This window comes from Adiantum capillus-veneris, chromosome 17, assembly GCF_014529385.1.
Source record: "Adiantum capillus-veneris isolate H3 chromosome 17, ASM1452938v2, whole genome shotgun sequence".
Lineage (NCBI taxonomy): Eukaryota > Viridiplantae > Streptophyta > Polypodiopsida > Polypodiales > Pteridaceae > Adiantum > Adiantum capillus-veneris.
Genome location: NC_140947.1, coordinates 71,534,298 through 71,555,498, shown reverse-complemented (window position 1 = coordinate 71,555,498; position 21,201 = coordinate 71,534,298).

The window sequence follows — 21,201 nt, the reverse complement described above, 5'->3', positions numbered from 1 at the left end:
CAATAGGTTTTAGTAAATTTGTGCTTTTTAAGTACCCTTGGGAGTAGATAAGCCTACAAGGGGCAAAAAAAAGCCTGGCCACAAGGGCGCGCAAATGGCCCATCCAAAACTGATGGATAGGCCATTTGTGCACCCTTGTGGCCAGGCTTTTTTTTGCCTCTTGTAGGCTTATCTACCCCCAAGGGTACTTAAAAAGCACAAATTTACTGAAATTGATTGAAATTACATACAGAACTTGAAATTACAAAGTCATTTCATTACAAAGATAATAGACACAGTAGACACAACTGTTGATCATATTGTGTCAAATCATTACAAAGATAAGGGTGTGCAATACAAAAAGAGGGGTAACTTTGGCTAATGCTCGAAGTCTCGTCGCAATTGACGTGCAAGATGCATATCTTTTGGCTGTATTGTCACTCGCTTTGCATGTATGGCGCATAGGTTGGTATCTTCCAACACCGAAATGATGTGGGCCTCTGCAGCTTCTTGAATAGCCTCTAGCGCTATTGCTTGCATTCTATACTGATTTCCATAGCTTTGAAGCACATCCTTCACAGTGCGAGCAAAGGGGGCGCGTCGAATCAAAAGCTCCATCGTCTTTTGGTAGTGGCGGATTTTTGCAAATGCCCTTGCTATTTTTCGGCGTCGCTGCAGCTGTCTTGGGGACACTTGCACATTTGATGGCGGGCGGCGTTTAGGCTTCTTGAAAAACTTAGACTTGTGCCTGTTTACATGCTTAGGGGCTGGTTATGCAGCCTCTTCTGATTCTTCCTCTTCCCTTGGCTGCCGATCTTGTCGTGTGGGGAGAGCTCCCTGTCCTCCAGGCAATGTCTTCCCCCCAACGGCCACCCGGTGTGTGCGCGGTATTTTATCTCGCAGCCATGGTGGCTCACTCTCCAATTCAGTGTCTGTATGGACCACCCAAGTCCTGGATGGTCCTGCTTGTAATTGGTGGCGCGATGGCTGCTCCTTATCGGACTCTATTTTTTGCTTGCCCTCTTCTTCTCTCCAGCGCTGGGAATGTTGCTTCATTCTCCTTCTAGGTGTTATATCTTGAGGAGGTGGAGATTCAACAGTCCTCGATGACTCTCGTGCCCTACCACCATGTCCACTACTAGATGAGTTCCTGGAACGGCTAGGCGTTCGTGGCCCTTTTCTTATGCCTTTAAGCCATGAAGGCTTCTCACATCCTTGGAGGGTGTTATTGTTGGCAGGCCGATGCTCTTTCGCAGTTTGTTTGGTGCACGCCATTTCGTTGGTAAGAGCTCACCTGTTCTTAAGAAATGAGTGGTTTATGAGAGCATGCAATATTTATAAGGGCCCATTTAAAAACAGCCCTGTTCACACTATTTTTTTTTTTTAAGTATTATTTTTTAAATAAACATGTCGCTAAGAGTTGGACCCTGCGTTCACGTTTAGTGACTCGCGCAGTATCCACTTTGATCCTTGTCGCACTCTGCATCGCCGCCATGCAACATGCTTGGTGGGACCTTGCGATATTTGCCACTTGTTGCTATGCTCTTGACGACTCCATTTCCGCACTTCAATAGCAATCTTGGATTTTCGCGCACGCTCCATTGTGAGCTTACGAGCAAATGTTGTGCGAAAAAACCAATTGAACATCTCCTCCAAATAATTGGATTGCACCATTCCACCACCATGTCGAGTATTTTTGAAGTACACTCCCCTTGCTCGATAATGGGACTTCTCCATGCCTTGAGTGCTAAAAATTTCAAGCGATCCATACTTGTGCATAAAAAATGCACCATGCGTAAACAAGATATGTTGTTCACATGAGTAAAAAATCCCTTGTAATGAATACACCATGTAAAATGACTAACCATGTAATGTGTGATGTTATTTTCACCCCAAGAAAGGGTGAAGATCTTGGTAAAATCCGCCAAGGCTTCTTGAAATGATTGGCGTTGTTCTTCTGTTGTGCTGTTAAGGCCGATAAGCTTGACCATTTTATCAAAATGTGCCCAAACTTGCTTGCGCTTGTTTGCAAGCTCTCCATTTGAATCATTGTCGGTAGTAGCTTTGCATAACTCCTTCCAAAGCTCCCAAAGGTTACCTACCTGCTGGTTGGAGCTGTTTTGAGCATCATATCAACTTGGCTTTCCTTGGGAAACTTTCTTCAAAAAGTGTCTAGTTTTTTGTCCACCCAATGACACTTGTTGAGAAATTTCATGGGCCTCCCCTATGTTCTTTGCAGCAACGATAGACACATTTCACCATGACACCCAATGGAATTCAAGAGTACCTCCACTCTTTCGATCACTTCTTGGGACTTTTCCAACGGTTTCATTGTGAAAGCATAGTCAATGTGGAGCTTCAATAGCCTATCAAAAATGCGCATGAATGCGTGTAATGTACAAAAATGTCCATTCGATAGAGGAAATCGAAAGATTGGATTCCAAGTGTGGTCCTTTTGATCACGGTCTGGGGCATTGAGCATGGGACATCTCAGAATAGACGCTTCCCATTCTCTACCTTCATCTCCGACATCACGACAATCTAACCCTTGTTCTCCATGCCCTTGCCATGGAAGCATGGAACCGGCCTTTGCAGTGCTCTTATGTGATTTTTTTCCATTAGGTTTTTACCCTCGAGTGCAAAATGGACAAGGCATGAGAGAAGAAGCCCCTTGTTTGTAGCCAAGCAAACACTTTATGGTCTTCAAATCCCCACCTAAGTGCCACTCCACATCATAAATACCAAAACCCTCAATCTCCAGCTTCTGACCTGCAATTTGGGAGTGTATTACTTCTGTGATCCATGGAGTTCTCTCAAAAATCCATGAAAGTACTCCATTGGTCTCTTTGGGCACCTCAATAGCACCCAACCACCAAATGTCTTTCTCTGATTGCACGCTAAAAGATGGGGTGGGAGATGGCTCGACTGAATCCCTTCGCTTGGTTTGCAGAAGGGCCTCGTTCATTAGAGTGACACTTAGCCTCTCTAACCTTCGGCCTTTCACTATTTGACACTCATCGAGTTTCAGCACAAAAGCGACTTTTGTGCCAAGCACTACAAAATAAATAGTACTAAGAGCTTAAACTTCAGAGTCTATGATAAGAATAATACCAAAGAAAAAGTAAAGTGTGTCACCTTCTTCAGGTAACTCGTACAATCTAAGCATGGCTTCTTGAAGCCTTCTAAGATCCACGAAAATATTGTTCCACATTGTGTAAGGAAAGCCCTTCTTCGAAGGTCTTATGGATTGTTTCTTACCTTTTCCCCTTGTCTTTGTTGCGCACGAAGCATAAAGGGAAGTTGGCATTGTGTCCTCAATGTGTAGGTATGTCCCAATGCGGGAGAACACATCTTCGTTTGTGGTCTTCTTTGCGAGCTTGACCTTGTGAGGAACGGGAAATAGGTTTTCCACAATGCCATGTTCTTTGAGGGTATCCTTTAGGAGTTGGAAAATAGCCTAATTGGCTTTGATGCTAATTCCAGCCTCATCACAAGCTTGTTGAACGTCATCATCACTAACCACATTTCTTAATTTACGCATAAGGTCCTTGGTGACTGCATCCTTAATGTGCTTACCTCCACGTGATTGTAAGATAGAAATCATGTCCTAGGTATTGAGACAACTAGTGAGAAGGTTGAATCGATCATCTTGGCTTGTTCCACCGCATGCCTCCTGGATGAAGTTTCTAGCAACAAATAAACATAAATGTTAGAAAATAGTGTGAAGTAAGAATGCATCATGCAAGTAAAGACCAAGGGGTGTTTACCTTGCATTCCCTTGCACCAAGGGGTGTTTCTTTCAAGTATGTGATGGTGTTGGTAAGCTTCTGGATGTGGGACTCCTTTTCTTGCATTTGTTGTTCAAGAGTTTTAACTACCCTCTCCGAAGAGGCAACACTCTCTTGTAATGCCGTCATCTTGAGGTGAAGAGCTTGACATTCGTGCATCCACATATGCAAAGAAGCACCTGCACCCATACACAACCGCTTGCAATAGCCTAACAAGCCTGCTTCTCCCCTCCCAAGAAATTGAAGAAATGTGGAAAGGCTATTAAACGGTGGATGGAAGCGGCTTATAGGATCGTAAGGGTACAAATGGCCATCCACCCAAATGTCAACATTCGTGCTTCCACATATGCAAAGAAGCACCTGCACACATACACAACCGCTTGCAATAGCCTAACAAGCCTGCTTCTCCCCTCCCAAGAAATTGAAGAAATGTGGAAAGGCTATTAAACGGTGGATGGAAGTGGCTTATAGGATCGTAAGGGTACAAATGGCCATCCACCCAAATGTCAACATTGGTCTCACAAGCGGTGCGACGTTCCTGTGATGACCTTTGATGACCTTCACTAGTGGTCTTCGGTGCAAATGCCGTGGGTAAGCGAATATGTATGCTTTTGGTGTATGGAGTACGTGGTGGTGGAAGAAAACCATTTGTGATGTCCATGAGCACCATGGAAGCTGTTGCGTGAGGAAGCAAATGATGAAAAGATAGAGGGGGAAGGGTAGAGAGGTTGAGGAAGATGGGAGGAGAGAAGGAGGGACGGGGGGGAGGGAGAGATTGGGGAGGAGGAGGAAGGTAGGGGCAGGGAGGGAGAGGAGAGGGAGAGAGAGAGAGGAGGGTGGAGGAGGAGAGAACAAAATGTTTATTACTTTTTAGGGGAAAAGGGTTTTGAAAAAATGGACTTTCTAAGATTGTGGGTTAAAAAATGGGTCAAAAAATGATTTTGGATATGTATATATGTTGGGAGGGAGTTTTAAGTTAGAAACAAGTAAAAATGAATTTTTTTTAAAAAAGTCAAATTTTGTCTCTTTGCGACCCACGTTTTTTCTGATGTGGACACACCCCTATGCTTCCTTCACTTTAAAAAAATCTAGAGAGAGAAAGTAACCCTTTAGGTCCACATCCTACATTTGTCTAAAAAAAAGGCTAGAAAAGCCTACTCAAAACTACCTTTTTCAATGCCCTTGCCCCCTAAACCCCACACAACATTAGCCTTAATCCCTAAAAATTAGGATTCCTTACAAGGCCCTTGCAAGGTTCATATTTCTTCTAATGTCATTAGAAGGGTTGTGTTTCCTTCTTCCCCTTTGTAGTATTCTCAAACTTTGCTCATTGGGACGGATCTAATCTCTTTGTTATCCAATTCGTGTTTCAATTTTTCTAAATTTTTTGTGATTAGCCCTGTTATCCCCACCTTCTCTAGAGTTTTTTGTAGATCATTCCATAAATATGGTTTGATTTTTAAGATTTCTCCTAAAGTAAGAGAGCATTGACTGGGTGTAGATATGATTAAATGGATGCTGTGTACCTCTAGGGTGTGTTCCTCTCTTTTTATCTGAGTGGTTTCAGAGTCACTGGTTTAGACATTCCTGAAGCTTCAGAGCTACAATCCCCATACAAGGATTGGAAATCCATGTCCATATCAGGAGGTAGATTATCTAACCAAACTTCCTCTATAGGAGCAGACTTCAAAGTTAGGCTCCCATCATTAATCTCTTTTACTTTTTCCCATAAATGTCCTGGACAGTCTTGCTACACGAATGGAATTCCATCTAAAGCATCTTCACTATCATGCACTATGATTTTTGGTAGTTTCAAAGTGGAGTTCTTCCACCACTTTGGATTTCTCTTTATTAGTTTCTACCACAAGCTCCTCCGATTTTGCTATACTCTCAAGCTTGGGTTTTTGATTTTCATGCATCTCTTAAGTAATTCTTACCAGATTTTGATAAGCTTCAAGCTTAGCTGTTTCCATATCTGGAGAAGGATAGTTTTTGTCATAATAACTAATATCTAATTCTCCTAAATGATTTTCCAACTGATCATTTAATATGGGGAAGTACTAGGGGAGAGAAAGCTAGAATATTGGTAAGGCTAGCAGATCGGTCTCAGTAGGGATCCAAAGAGGGAACATGTGCAAAAGAGCAATGTGCATAGATGGGCTTCAAAGACCCCAAGGTTCAGCCCATTGAGACTTCCAAAATGCTTAGGTTCCAAAATTAAATGAAAGGTTCTATGGTCAAACCTTAGGGACATTTGGATGCGTGTGGGGAGACTCAAAATTCTTCCCACGTCCCTATCAAGGAGGGGTCGAGCCATTTTTGTAGGGGATGAGAGATAAACACACACACACTCTTCCAAGCTCCTTTTACACAAAGGACATAGTGGACACATGTCAGATTCCTAGCCCACTTGCCCCAAAGGTGCATTCAAATCCTATTGGATGGCCATAGAGGTGAACCAATGAGAATTAGGATAGAGTACATCTAGTTTAATTCATTTAAAAAACACTTGATAAATGAACCAGTAGAAATTAAGATCTCTAGAAGACTTGGGACAGTCTCCCAAGGGGTCCAATGAGCATTCAACAACCCAATGGCTTGCCTGGTTCCTGCTAGTGTCCAGAAGACCAAGAGTTCCATTGAGAGATTAATTGAATCATTTAAATACCTAAAACTCTCACAAAAGGGGAAAGGGGGACAAATGTCACAAGGCTACCAATTATGCTTCTAATCTCCTATTGGCTTAGCTTGGCATGAGCCAATGAGGGTCCAGCAAGAGGGGTCGACCAAGAGAGAGAGGGGGCTGATTTTTGCAAGGAGTTATCACACACACACTCTCACACAAGCTCATGTGTGAAGTAAAGAAGACTATCTCCTTCTCAGGCCTTAATGGAAAGCTCATCATCTACTCCAAGCTTGTGAGAAGGGAGGCCTACACCAGCAACTCTTGCCTTTGTGATGCAAATCCAACCAAGATCCAAGATCCAATGCATGCTCATCTCCTCTACCATGCTAATTACTAAGCTATGCTAAGCTATTAAGAGTGATTATGTGAGGAGACATACTTCTTTCTTGTAATAATACTTCTTCCTCTTGATCTACTCTCATACCATCTTTGAAGGTGTGTGAGGTGTTGGATCTGAGATCGTGAGGGAATTGATGTTGTGGTTTCAAGTGTAATCTTGGTTCTTGAAGCTTCCACCTTCATTGCACTAGCAAGAAGAAACACAAAGTATTGTACTGTAAAATGTCTCCCTTGATGGGGAGAACCTATAATATAAAGCCTTTTGGAGGGGGGACCGCCCGGCTCCATGTAAATCCGGTCCTCAACTGTTGTCAATAGCTTAATTTCTCTCTCTTTTTGAAGTATTGTTCATGCCTATCTAACTAGGTGTTATGATTTTGTTGCTCTCTCCATCCAAGCACTCTTGCTATGCTCATTAGGAATCTATTCTTAATGAAATGCTCACTATGTCTATGTTATTTTGCTACACACAAGTAGCTAGATCATTAAATGTTACAATTTTTCCGTTCGATTTCCATGTTTTGGCCTTCTTTAAGTCCCACTTGGAAAGCCTTCAAGGATGCATTCATTCGCTCCAAAATTTTGTCTACCAAAATTGATCCTCTAGATTTTATTGTGGCTTACTTGATTCCACTCCTAATTTCTTTCACTTTTTTCCTAGAATAGTTTCTTGGCTTTTTCTTCAATTTCATTCTTTTGTTTTTGTTTTCTCATCTCATACCTTTGACTTCTTCTTTTCTTGGTCTTTTGAGAGGAAATTTTAAACTTCTCTGATTCATCAGAGGAGTTGTGTTTTTTTTCTTAGCATGGGCTCTAGTGATTACCTTGATTGGAACATAGGTTCACTCTCTGAAGAGCTACTAGGTATCACTTGGACTACATTCACCACTGCTTTTTCTTTGTTTAATGGATGGACACTCTTCAAGGAAGTGTCCACCCTTTTTGTACAAAAGGCTTCAGCTCGCTTAATGTTCATGTCAGGTTCTGGGAATTCATTTTTCCAATGATTATCTATACCACAATTATGGAAGTTTCCAGTCCTTGTCTTAATCATGGGTCTTACCATAGGAGGTCTAACACCCTGATTAGCTACATAGTACATCGGTGTAAGCTTTTGTGTAGCATAAGTCACAGGTTCTTCCATTTAAGGTGGATGTGAATTATACCACTCCTCTTATACCATTAATGTAGATGGGCTAGACTCAACATAAGGTGTAGCAAGCACTAGTGCTTGTTCATCTCTGACTCCTTCCAAATGCATGTACTTTACAGGCACTTCATTATGTCCATGATATGCAGTTTGTTGACCCAACACTGGTTGTGGTCTTTCCATACCCATTGGAGCTCTTTGTTCTGGGGCCATATTAGGCTGATATCTATACATGGGTTGTCCTTGTGGTCTTATAGGCACATGTTGAACATTTCCATCATAATTTGGTAGGTAATAGCACCCATTGGTCTCATGGTTAGTCCACTTACCCTCGATAGAACACCATTTTTGTAGCCTAATTGGTTGCCCTGTTGAGGTAACCCTTGCCCTGGTCCTCTTATAGGTACTTTTTTCATATTATTCATCCTTTTGAGCATGTCTTCTATGGTTGTAAGTGGTGCTGCAATAGCTGTTCCCGTGTCGGTTTTGTGGATGCTATTTTCTCACTCTGAGTATCCTTGGGGACATCTTTCTCATTGAAAACATCACAATTGTCTCTCAAGTCAATAGCATCTGATACACACTCTTCTAGGGTCATATGTTTCTTGCTATACAGTTAGCATGAAGTTCTTTCTTTAGCAATCCCTCTAGAAGCAGTGACACTAACCTTTCTTCCACGGGTATTTCTAGTTCCGGTCATCTTGCAATGTATTGCTTCATCCTGGTTGCACAATTCCTAACAGACTCACCTTGTTTCTATTTGAAGCTATAGATTTAAACTATCGTATCATGTTTGATCCTAGTTTTGGAACATGCAGCTAAAAATCCATGAGCTAATGTATTTAAGTCCATGATTGACCTTGGTGGAATGTTTTGGAACCATGTCAACGCTTTTCCTTCTATTGTCATTCCAAATCCGTCAAATTGAGTGTGGAAATTAAAGATACGTTCTGCTCTTAGCACTTGCTTGAAGCTTACTAAGTGGTCATAAGGATCCCCAGATTCATTGTATTTTCTGATCCATTTTTGAAAATCAACTGGTGTGACACATTTATTTGGCTCAACTTCAGTTCTTCTAACAGTTGGTCCTGTCTCAAGTCCTTCAAACCAATCTGTTGGAAATAGTGACTTATGTAGTCCCCTGGACTGGCTTTAATGTCACTCAATTTTCTTTGTGATGAGGTAGGTTCTTGTTTTTTAATATTGCTCCAAAATATCTCTTGTTTCTAGTCCTTGGCCCAATATCCAATCTCTTAAAGAGTGCCCTTGGTATTTTATCGTATGTTCTACTTCCTCTGAACTCATCATAGCTAAGTTATTGTTATAACAATCCCTAAATAGGTAAGTTGGTAGATCTGTTGAACCCTTGTCTTTGATTTGAAGATATAGATGATCTTCATGTGTAGACTCCGATCCTAGGATTATCCAAACTAAGCCGTTTCAAAGGTTTTAGATCAACTTGATCATATCCCTCAAATTCTAAAGTTGGTGGACCTTCTTTGGCTGCCATATTCAGAATTTGTACTCACGTCTAATGCCCATTTCTCTATTACATCAGGGTTTTCAACTTTTAAATACTAAATCTCGTTTTTATCCATATACATTTTTCCTTGTTTGTTTGCCCTGATTTCCTTTTCAAACTCTGTGTCATGGTCATCAATGTGAATGGCATACTCTTCATTAGGATCCATGTAAACCTGAGCTCCATGTACATTAGTCTTATAAAAGGTGAGTATGTGCTTATATCGCACTGTCGTTCCGGTTCCTAAATGAGTCAAATAGGAATACATTTCAAATGTTGAGTCAGATTAGGTGTCTAAGAATTCTTCAAAGGTAGTGCCCAAGTGATCACCTTGATTCGCACTCTCTGTGGTGGATACTCTACTAGCGGTCTCTCCAAATATGTATCATTTTGGATTTGATGGAGCCCAAACTTGACTAGTGGCCTTGTATTATGTTGTTCTAACCCTGTACAAGCTCGAAAGTCCAAAATCTTGTTGCTCAGGCTCAAAAGTAAATAATATGATTATTTACTTTTCTCAAATTTTCTCACTTTTAAGCCAGTTTTGCCATATAAACACATTGTGGTAGACTTTGGACAAGTTTCACTGAATTTGAACAAGATTTGCTCAAGTTAGCAACTATTTTGTGTCCGCAGACTCAGTTTTCAAGAATCTAGCTTAAGCCGCACTTTTGTGATCCAAATTTCACCAAATTTGATTTGTGGAGTCTACTTGATATGCTTGACCTTGTGGTATACTCAATTGTGCAAAAATGTTCAAATCTAGGGCATATATAAATAATCGTGATTATTTACTTCAGACATTTTTTTGCAACCTTTTATCAAAATGTTAACACAAATTGGTTAAGAAACTCAACTTAAGGTCCCTAGCCAATTTTCACCAAGTTTGGATAAATTTTGCTCAATTTGTCAATTCAACGACAGTTTTGTGTCCACAGACTGTCTTTTCAAGTTTGGCCACAATTTCAACTTGAATGATCCAAATCTTACTAAATTTGATATGAGGGTTCAATATAGCATGATAAACTTGTGGTATGCTTGGTTGATAAAAAAAGGTTAAAAAATAGGACAAAAGTAAATAATCATGATTATTTACTTCTGGTAAATGTTTACATCTTTTTGGTCATCTGAGCATATACACATGTTAAACACTTCAATATATGCCTCTGAGTCCAGTTTCACCAAATTTGAACAAGATTTATCAAGTCAAACTCAATGTCTTGACAATCAATACAGAGTTCAATATTTAACAAGTTTTGGTTTGTTTTGTGATCCAAATTCTATGAGCCTTTACAAAAGATGTTTGTAATGATGCATAAAGTCTCTCGTAGCAACCTTGGTCAATTTTGAGCTGAAAGTAAATAATCACCATGATTAGCGGGGTGACTATCTACTTTTAGCCTCAAATGAACACGTTTTGCAATGTTTTCAATGGACAGTCTTAGGCTCGGCAAGAGCTACGCTTCAATACCAAGCATTTCTCGTCGAACGGAGCACGCATGCTAACGCATCTACAAGCTATTTGCAACTGTAAGTATATCAACAAACAATGTATGTTTTTTGCATGCAAGTAGTCATTAGAATTGTCGCGACATAAGTTACACATAGGTACTCATAGATTTTAGTTTTAGACACTTCAAAATTTTGGCTCTGTCTTCATATGCGTCTTCCTTAGATGGGTCTAGAGTGAGGATTTTGAGTGTAGATTCTTTGGGATAGGTGTATCCTAGTGAGAGGGTGGTATTCCTTAAGTTTAGTATGATTTTTCCATGGTTTAGTGAGTTTCCTTCCGTTTGGTTGTATGTGGTTGGGTGTAGTTGAGAGTAGTGAGATTCTTGAATGTGGTTTAGTTGGCCTTCTGAAGTTTTGTATGCATGGGATGGTCTCAACCTGACAATCTAAAAAGATTGCCTCCGTTCACCTATCATGTCATTTGTGTCCTTCATTGATATTATGTTGATCTAGGTAGTGTTGCATGCACTTCATAGGTGTTGTGCTTCTCTTCCGCAACACTCACTAAAGCCATCTCAAAACAAACAGCTAGGCACATGAGGGTGGACCAAGCTATAGACCCCCAAGTATATTGGCTATTAGAAGTACCAGCATAAGTGAAAGAATCCAAAACCAAACCTATTATTCCATGGGACTATCCCACAATTAGTGGCACTATGTCTCAAGAAAAAATAATAATTATAAAGCAGAATAAGAACTGGAGAACTGATTCCAACAAACAAAAACAAGATATTTGAATTCCACACTACAGATTTGTGCAAAAAGTAGTTGAAAATGGTAGATCTGTACTACTGACCATAGTTTTATGCATACTTAAATTAAAAAAACAAACATTTTTCCCACCCTTTCTTATTAAATTGCAAAAAAAAGAAAACATTGTTCCCACCCTTTCCTATGAGATTGTAGAAAAAACTCAAAAATAGTAGCACAGATACACCTAGAGATTGACGCACAATGCTTCTTGGCAACGACACCAACTATGTCAATTGTAGAGACCTTGCTATGCATCATATGTGAGCCACTTGGGTTGCAAACAAACAACTTGGATGCAAGTAAACTCACTAGATGCAATTGGTGTGTCACCCCAGGGAGTCCACTAAGAAATATGTAAGATAGCATGTGCAAACAAAACAAGGGATTTGTAATTAGATACATTTACAGAAAAAGTACTTACATAAAGGGTTTTTTAATTGAGAAAGTAAAAATTTCATACACAAGGGCCAGTTTTTTTTTTCAAAAAATGCATACATAAGGGGTAGATATAATGCTTGAAAATATACAGGTAAGGGATTGTTTAAATACGTCTTGGTTACACGTGCTATATGCAACTTTCACATAGTGGACTCCCCAGGTGTGTCACTCACCTTTGTGTAGCCAATGAAAAGGAAATCTCGTGCATGCAGAGAAGAAGAAGCTCACCACTACTGCTTGATCGCCTCGCCGCCACTATATGGCCTCACTACTCAAGTCATACTCCCTCTCTCTCACGCTTACACACAACCAAGAGATAATTTAGGAGAGAAGGAGAGCAAGATGAATGTCATTAGATTTGAGAATCCGCAAAAATGGCTAATCAAGTTGAATTTAGAGAGTGGCATGTGTAGATGTTAGGGAGTACCAAGAATCATAAAAACTCCCACCTTCATTTTCGGGGGGAAATGAACATCCTTTCACCTCGCTGCAACCTCTCTTACACACCCCAACATTCTTGCACACATGGGGTTACACTTATTAGCCATTGGCTTTATTGCCTCCACAATCTCATGCGAAGAGGCCCTCCTAGACCCTATCCTATTCTTAATGACTAGCAAAACCTCAAACTCTTCAAACATTGAAACCTCATCTATAGTTAAGAGTCCTTCTAGGATCCCATATTATTGCTAATGAATATCATATGCTCAAACTATCGATACCACAAAACCACATGTTACCTTTATAGATCTAGGCTAGGTTCACACCCAAGGAGGCTCAAAAATGTCTTTGGAGTACATTACACGATTGAGAAGACACTTGGTGGAGAAACATGCACTATTGAAGATGACTTATTATGAAATAGAATTGCTACATATTTATAGCTTCTGACTTGAAAAATCTATGGTCCAAACCTTTTAAGGGATATTGAGAATTTATTATTAGTAGAACCCATCATTAGTGGTACCCAACCCAAGATAATGGGTCATCATGAACATGAGATGAAATCCCCAACTAGCTATTCAATTATACATGATGGTGTAAACCATTCAGTTTGACATGTGAAAAGGGGAGACACCACTAATTAAAAGCTTTTAAAGAACTCCTCCAAAAACCCTAAAGAGACAAACTCGACGTGTCTAGAAAGTTTCTAAATCATTTCTTCCCTTGGAAGACGAGAAACATGTGATTATATGAAGTCATATACACAAGGGTATCAAGAACGAGGAAACTTACATCGAGAGATGACATTAAATGATGAAGTGTCATTGGAGAAAAGCATGACCCATTTAGATGAATACTTTTTTTGTGGACTACAAGCTTAGCTCACCCTTTTAGTACCTAGAAAGCTTAGTCGTAAATAGTAGGGCTTTTGGGTATCACACAGCTTCCATGAGACTATCCATGCAGAAAAACCAAGATACATAGACACTTTAAATTTTAATAAACAGTAATGGTTTAGTCAAACCAAGTGTGTTTATTACTACTACAAACCTTGTGTGCCATGTTTAAGTGTTTCTAATAAAGATGACACAAAGTTTTCTATGGCTCCCATGTAGCACATGGAGGAATGCTTTGGTGCACATGAAACATCAAGGATATACTACAATCAAGAAGGGAGATGAGTTCAAAAAACTATTAGAGTGCTACTTGTAGATTGTCCTCTGGCACATCAATGGTGCATAAATTGCAAATAAGAACTACTCCTAGATCGTCTCCAATAGAACAAAGTAGGAAGGTAAATCGGACTGAAAATTTATATCAAATAATAATAACTTAAATAAGAGACTATAATAATCATAATACAATTAAGTTTTCTAGATTAGGGCAAGTGTTTTCTCCCATATTTTAGAAAAGCAAGCCTCTATATTTATTGCATGGGGCTAGCGTTATTGAGGAACACCTAAAGATTTAAACATATTCACTTTAATTCTTCACAATAGTCAAGTGCAGATCCACTTAAAAAATGGAGCTCTGAAAGACATAAAACTTGGTATGGGATGACATCCAATAAAGTTTTCATTACATTGTGTCAAGACCATGGTAGGAATTTACAAGCAAATTTCACCTTGACACCAAAAAAGCTCTAAAGTGAAACATACCCACTCTAGAAAGAGAGCTAACTAAAAATTGAGCAGGGAGCACTTGAGCCATAGGTAGGATCAAACCAAGTTGATGACAACAAGCTTCTAGAAGCCCTAAAACATCAAAGGATCATGAGAAAAAACTACATTAGAGAGTTTGAGGCTTTAGAAAAAATTTGGTCAATGTCTTAAATATTTATCCATGTGGACAAATCTCAAACATTTTTTTAGTACCAAAGCCTTCCACAAGGTAGTACTTGAAAAAAACATCCAAGCCATGCTCTCAAAATTTTGGCTAAGACTTGACCATGTGGTCAAATCTCAAGCTCTTATTGAAAGTGGGAATTGAGAAATTCCCAAAATCACTAATATGGTGTTAGAAGCATGTTATTATAAATAATGTGGATACAAGTGTTTTGATAATAATGCAAAGGGAAAGGAGAGTTATTCATATTTATGGCCAAGTGTTAATGTGGATGACAACAAGCTTCTAGAAGCTCCTAAAACATCAAAGGACCATGAGAAGCATGATACTATAAATAATGTGTGGATACAAGTGGTATGAGAAAAATGTAAATGGAAATGAGAGTTTTTCATATTTTACGGTGCAATCCATCAAAGGATTATAGTGGATCGATCCACTAAAAGAGGAAAAATCCAGAATTGCTCTTATTACCGTGGATTAACGAATGGAAATGGAGAGAGAAAATTTTTGTGTTTGTAGTAATAGGCATGGCAATGGTTTGCCATCAATGAGCGCAATAATTCTTGTGGAAATATATCCATGAATATTACCACGCTTATTGCTGCACCTATTTTACAGATATTACCACTATATGCTTCTCAAAAATAAAGGTGTTGCCAAGTTTGGGCCACCCACTTTTGGGTGAGCCCAAATGAGCACCTTTATTTTTGACTTGCATAAAACATATGAAACATCAATCGCATTTTGAAAAGTGTACAGGAAAAAAATAAACAATAGACTTTGAAATTCCATGTTACACCTTAGCTTGACAATTTAAAGTACAAAAGACCAATAATTTAAAAACTTACAAATAATATCAAAATTTAAAATGAATTTTATATTCATGTGATCATGGAGTCTTTTGTGCCACGTCATTTGCACTTGTAAAGGAGGACTAAAAAATATATATATCCGTCCAAGCCCTCATCCACAGGTACATATGTTTGATCACCCTGACTCTACAATAACCATTGACCAAAACCAAACTAAATAGATTAATAACTCAAAGTAATTAATAAAATATTATTTGTCTACTCTTATCGCAAGAGATGTGATGGATCTCCAACAATCATTGCCAAGTATTGAACTTTGTGCGCCGCTCTCGATACTTTCCCATCTCTCTAGTTAGGCGACTCAAAGTGATATTCTCCTAAACTAACAAACAATAACAAAAGAAATTCATAAACTAAAACATTTTTCGACCCAATTTAGGGTCCAATTTTTAAAAACTTACATATTTGTCCTTCCAAGTTTCTTTTTCTTCCAAATCATAGTGTGTGGGAGTTTGTCTTGCCCAAGCATTCCACATTTGAGCGTAGGATGAGCCCATTGCAGCTTGTTCGCCCTTTTTCCGCATTGCCCACTCTCACTCCACATCTGCCATATTGTTGCCGCCACGATGGTTCCTATTTGGATTTGCAACTTGGTTGGAAAATGTACACCATACACTTGATTGCTTGTTTTGTTTTTTAAATGATATAGCCCTCTAGCTACTATGCTGCCCGAGGTGTTCACCTTACATAGTATGTAACCTATCACGTGAGTTCAACAGAAGGGTATTTAAATCCCTTAAAACTTATAGAAATAAGGTTAAAAGGTGTATTAAGCAAGGATGTCCCCTGGCCCCCTTGCTTTTTTCCATCGGCTCGCATCCTCTCATTACGATGCTCGAAGCTAGTGCTGCGTGGGGAGAGATTCAAGGTCTGGCATTATCGGGCAATGACTAGCTACTGGCTAAAATGTTCGCAGATGATTTTCTCCTATTCTTGAAGGCGTGCCCTCAAGTTTTCAGGAGAGCTCTGGAGATTGTGCAAACATTTGCCATAGCCTCGTGATCCAAGTGCAACATAGAGAAGTCAAGACTTATCTACCTGTCGGAGAACAACTTTTTTGACCCTGCAGTCTAGGCATGAGGGATTATCTCAAAAGGGAGTGTATTCAGACACTTGGGAGCCCCTGTAGTAGGGGTGTACGTAACCCACAGGCAAATATTTCAATGGGTCCTTGAAAAAATAAGCTAAAAAATGAGAAGATGGGAATTTGTTCTCCTCCCCTTCCAAAGCCGAATTAGAGTGATTAATGCTTTGATGATCCCGTATATTGCTTTCCTCAATCCTGTGCTCAAGATGGCTAAGTGTAACTGGAAAGAATTCTTAAAACCAATGATAATATTTCTTTGGAAGAACAACACAAAAACCTCCTGGCCATGGCAGTGGGCTTGATGGGAAGTAGTTGCTCGCCCGGTAGACCAAGGAGGGCTCGGCATCCTTAACCCTGTATCCCATGTTAGGCCCTTTGTGCCAAATTTATGGTCTCATTGGCTAAATAGGACCAAGCTTGGGCTATCATGACCAAGGAAATGCTTGATGCAGTCAAACTGGGATCGAAAGGGGGGAAGTGGAAGGGGGTTGTGATGCATGACAAACTTCTCGCCCCGAAGTGGTCTTATCCTAGATCTGGTGGACTCTCAGGGAACTGATGAGGAAGTGAAACCAGATACTTTAAGAACTCCATTTTGCACTGGTCCCCTTGGCTCTCTAAAATATATTGGCCGCCACAAAGCCCCTATTGGATAGAGATGGCCAGGAATGTGAATAATAAGGGGTTCATTTGACTAAAGCAAATTTGGGATGGCAACAGTAAGTGCTGGAAAACTACTAACTCTTTAGCCATCCAATTTCAATTGAATGCCTTTGAGATCTTACTAGTCTACAGGGTGATGAAAGAGCTTGATAAGGTGGTGATGCCAATTTGTGAGTCCAACTTTGAATGGGACGCTTGGAGATGGCCCGGGAGTATCCTATTTTGGAAATCACATTCTAAAGGCATTTACCATGCATTAATGCACGAGGCTAATTGGTGTAGCACCCTCAACAAATTACAAAAGAGGCATTGGATGGAAAAACAATGGGAGGGAGTCATGGCGAACATCAAGAAGCCAAGGTGGCCTCATTATATGAAGATATTTATGTGGAAAGTGATGTGGGGTGCTCTGTCGACGGGCGTAAAGATACAAGAAAGAGGAATCGGGCCCGATCGTTGCTTGGGGTGCAGAATAGTTAGTGAAGACCTAGCCCACCTTTTCATGGGATGCCAGGCAACCCGTGGCATGGCTGGGAAAATATGCAAGTGGATTCAAAGGACATAGAAAATTAAGTTCTTGAAGACTCATCTGTTCTTTGGTAGTAGCAGGTTGGGAAGTCCTGCTCTTCTTCATTGCACCTCAAATAATCATGTACTACTTCTTTCACCATATTTAGCAAGCAAGGAACTGCCGCATGTTTGAGGGGGACCTGGCAATGCCAAGATTTTATGAAATCATACAAGAGAGCAGAGTGACGATCCACATGATTGGAGGCAAACAAGCCTCAGAGGACTGGTCTAGAACAATACATGTCATGATGGTATCTTGTAATAAGTAAAGCCTAGGAGTAGTTGTGGTTTCTCTGTCAAGTAGAAAACTTGTAATCCTTTGACCCTCAAGGCTTGGTTTGATCTCAATGTTGGTGTATATTTCTGATGTTCTTAATACTATCCACTCACAACTATGAGTTTTGAAAAAAAAACTTACACTAAATAAATTTACATAAGGATATGTTTTTTACAAATCTCGAAAAAAATTTACAGAATTTAAAAGGAAAGGGTTCATTATATTTCCTAGAAAATTCACAGAATAGGGATTTTAGAAAAAGAACCTGAACGCACGTGATATAGTGGTCTTAAATATAGTGCACCCCTCGGGCTATTGTGTTAAAAAACGCTCATTGGGGGCATTTGGAAATCAAGCAGGCAACACTTCCTTGATGTAGCATGCTTGATCGGGGTTGTTGGTTTCTAAATTTTACAAAACAATTCTTTTACATCGAGTGTATAACAATCTAAAGATGGCATCAAAATGCCTTGCCTTGTGCTGTACCAAAGTCGACTTCGCCCGTCATACTTTACTTTGTTGTAGCACCCATGCATGTCTGACACGGGTGCGTCAATGTCCTCATCTGCTATGTCTAGAGTGGCCTATAGGGTACTATGTCCCCCCTCCACCACCAAGACAAGCAAAGCCACATGATCCTCCACTGCTCTGCCTCTCACAATGCTCGCTGTCCTGAGACAAATATCGGTGCATGCTGCAAGAAGAAGTTTGTTGACCACCTATGGACTATCAATGATGCAGAGTCAGGTGAAGAAATATTTGAATGGAATGGTGTGGGGACCTGAAATGGAAGAGGAGTGGGACCTTGCAATGGGAGGGGAGTGGGACCATGCGATGGGAGGGGAGTTGGTCGGTAAGAAAGAACCATACAAGAAGGTGCTTTCAATGCAATGCTCTACATGTACAGAGTTCCTCCTTGGCTCCCCCATGGCATGGTCTGCTAAAAAAGACCAAAGGTTGCAAGAGTTTTGTGGTGTAGCAACCAAACAATCCCTCTATCGAACAGAGGTGAACTGGAGGACTGGATCTACCGCTGGTGGAGGAACCTGGGTAGATGGGCTGGCACCTCTGATGGTGTAAGATGGTTGTACTAAGTAGGGGCCAGTAGTGCCAATAGTATAGTGGCACCTCTTTAGATATTATCCCAACTCAACCATGTAAAACCAAGGGTACGTTGTGATAATCCATACATGAGTCGACCATAGACTACAATGCCACAATAAAAAAGAAACTATACCCAAGATGAAACGTTCAACCATCAAGTGCTATGCTCCCTTGCTTAGTGTCTACATACATGCACATACATATATATACACATGCATCCATATCTACACACAGATACGGGCATATACACACACACATATTCATGCATACACACACATATATTCTCCCCCTCTTTCTCTACTCTATCTCTCCCTCTACTCTATCTCTCTCTTTCTACTGCTCCTCTTTCTCTCTACTCTCCCTCTCTTTCTCTCTATTCTCCCTCCCCCTCTCTCTCAGCATCTACCCTATCTATCTCTCCCCCTATCTCTCTACTCTCTACTCTCTCCTCTCTCTCTCTCTCTCTCTCTCTCTCTCTCTCTCTCTCTCTCTCTCTCTCTAATGGAAATGGCCTATGAACTTTGAGAATAGCGGAGGAGAGCCAGGGTTAGCATTTTTTTGAGACTACTTTGAGAATATAGAGGGCGAACTTAATTAGCGGTAGCAACATAGCCATTATACTTTATTAACTTGGCATGAACAATAATTTTGCAAGAGAGAGAATTAGAGAACATGACAACAATTGAGGGCTAGATTTATGTGGAGCCGGTCCCCCCTCCAATAGGCTTTTGTATTATAGATTCTCCCATAAAGAGATACTTGGTAAAATACAATATTTGTGCTCCTTGTGACCTAGGTGATGCTATGAAGATGGAAAGCTTCATGCATCATGAGCATAGCATAACATTTGTGTTCCTTGTGATCTAGGTGATGCTATGAAGATGGAAAGCTTCATGCATCATGAGCATAACATAAAATTTGTAAAAGCATTAACCATCCCTGGCCTCAATCCCAATTCCTCAAACACCTTTGAATGTGGATAAACCTAGCGGGTAATGAGGGTAGGGAAGAGGAAGAACATGCAACATACGAGAAAGAGATAGTTCCTCACTAATCATCACTCTTCTTGCATAGCATAGAATATTAGAATAATAATGATGATGAAGAAGATGACAAGCTTAAGCATTGAAGCATGGGTCTTGGTTGGATTTTATTCCATAGCCAAGAGTGTTGGTGTAGGCTCTCAACTTCTCAACAAACTTGGAGAAGGAGATGGAGCTCTTGTACTTTGCATTTCACACAATGAGAGAGAGAGAGAGAGAGAGAGAGAGAGAGAGAGAGAGAGAGAGAGAGAGAGAGAGAGAGAGACTTACAAGCAAGACCCTAGCCTCCTTGGTTGACCCTTGATTGTATCTCAGGGTTCAATTTGATTGGACCCCTAAAATCTTATCCAATCACATGCATACTGCATATCAAGCAACCATGCTAGCCTTAGGAAAAGTGTCCACCTTTCCCCTTTGAGAGAAAGGACTTTATAAATGCATAAAATATTAATTTAATAAGCTAAATTATCATTGGATCCCTTGAGATGCCAATAAACAAGCTTTAGGATCCCTATGAGGGAAACATGGAGAGGAGCTTGACATGTGTCCTTGTTGCTTCTTTAGAAAAGGCTTGCCTTGTATGAGGGTGTGTGTGTTCTCTCTCATGCCCCTACAATTAGGGCTCCCCCCCATCATGAGTAGGGATTTAGGTTGACTCTTGGAACACCTTTAAGCCCCTCAAGCACCTTAGTCATGGTGCACCTCAAGCACCTTAGTCAGGAAGAATGACAAGCACCTTAGCCAGCAAGCACGACAAGCACCTCAAGCACCTTAGTCAGCAAGCACACAAGCACCTCAAGCTTGGGTTGGGTTCTACCTCAAGAACAACCCTAGATTGCCTAAGGTCTAAGGACTTTTAACACTAGCCTTTGGAGGTCTTTAATGAATCTAACCTTAAGGTATTAACGCTCCATTAAATAGCATTGATCTTTAATATACCATCTCTCATTTGGACCCTTTTAACTTTGGTCTTGTATTGACCCTTGTTAACCCTTGTTCCTGTTTATTCCAACATTAAATGATCATTTTAGTATGAGAAAATCATTCGAGTTGGCTAGATATTAGATTTTATGACATTACCTCTTTCTTGAAATCATAGTCGTTGTCAACTATGAGGTAGAAGAGATAA